The following is a 1,838-nucleotide window of genomic DNA, read 5'->3' on the forward strand; positions in this document are numbered from 1 at the left end:
GTATAGAGGTTTGGACTTGGGAGTCAGGAAGATTTGAATCTGAATTTTGTTCCCGAGATACCAACAGAACCACCAGATGGAGGTGCTGGTAAAACTGGTGGAATGGAATAGGATGGAATATACATGTAAAGGAGTCATAAACATTTAAATGTGAATTAAACCTTTTGAAGTATCGCCAAGGGAGAAAGAGGCCCTAGGTTAGAATTCTTATAAGAGGCAGATGATCAGGCAAAGGGGACAAAAAAAAGAGAAGTAAAGAGAACCAGTAAGGTGCTGTAGCTAGGAAGTTCAAACTTACTTTCCTACATCTTATCAGAGCAATTCAAGGAATATGTAAATATTGACATGTATACACCCTCCAACAGTAGAGACTGCAACCCATTTGAATTTCCTCCTACAGAATTCTTGCCCATGTCCTCCTCTGGTACCTAGCCAAAGCATTCCTCAGCCTGCCAGTTTTGCTTCTAATCTAGCCCTTACAACCATTATCTGAAGAAGCAACAAGTGAAGGGACCATCCAATCCCACTGCCTCTCACAGGGTTGGTGGGGTCTATCTGAAGCTGTGGGGCCCCCTACAGGAGACAAGTGGCAACATAGGCCAGGCAGTTGCCTGGCCTTCCCCCACCATCAGTTGGACCATCATCTCCCTTGGACACTGAATCTTAAGCTTCTGGAAAAATATCATTCAGCCTGGTGGAAGCAATCCCAGCATGATAGAGCCTAGCTATGGTCACATCTACTTATGACCCATAAAACAAAGTTCTTATCTTTTTTTTTTTTTTTGGACAACTATATTATCATATAGTTCAACATCAGAAATGATTTTTACAAATAGAATTAACATTATCTTCATTTCCACTCTCACTTAAGGACAACGGGACCTTTCCACTGGACACATTTCATGTGCCATCTCCTGCATTAGAAAGTAACCTCTTTTAGAGTGGGGACTTTTTCTGTTCATACTTCCAGGCTTGTCACAGCAAATGGAGGTCTCCTTTTGGGTCTTTAACATTCAGCAGGTACACTTCAAATCTCCATGTTAACACTTTGTTTCCTTGACTTCATGCATAACTTCTTGAAAATAAGTCCTTGATAAAATATCTGAGTGTACTCAATGCAATATCTCCATTGCCCATTGGATCACTGGCAATTTTGCTTCTCTGAAGACTTGTGTTTCATGATTCTCAGATATCTACAATCTCTAGAAAAAGTTTCCAAGGCTACATTCTGATCTACCAAGTCAAATACTCTTTTTTGGTCAATAAACACAGGCAGAAGCATCTATCTTTTGCATCTTTCTATAAGATGTGAGATAAAAAGCTCCTTGGGGATAGAGATTCTAATTTTTGTCTTTGCAATTTCAGCGTCTGGCAAAGTGCCAATTGTGAAGTATGAACTTAACATTTATATTTTGTAGGGTAGTGGTGTCAGATTAAAATACAAACAGAAGCCACTAAGCTACATATAAAAATCCTTGTGGGCTGCATATTCTTCATTTAAAAATGTATTATTTGTTTTATTATTTTATTTCTCAATTACATTTTACTATAGTTCGGACTGTATTCAGGGGTGTTGTGGATGTGGCCCATAGATGACGTGTTTGATACCTCTGCTGTAAGGTATTGCATGTGAAATGTTCTTTTAATTGCTTTTTTATCCATCTCCTTCCAACTGAAAGCATCTGTGCTTTTTTCCTAATAATTTAATATCTTTTCTTATTGATTTGAAAATATCTGCCCTGCCTACCTTAAAGAGTTGTAAGTATTAAATCAGTTGAGACCACTTGGAAAAAATGCAACAATTGTAACAAATACAAGATATTACTATAATTTTTTCG

This window comes from Sarcophilus harrisii, chromosome 3 (assembly GCF_902635505.1).
Source record: "Sarcophilus harrisii chromosome 3, mSarHar1.11, whole genome shotgun sequence".
Classification (NCBI taxonomy): Eukaryota; Metazoa; Chordata; class Mammalia; order Dasyuromorphia; family Dasyuridae; genus Sarcophilus; species Sarcophilus harrisii.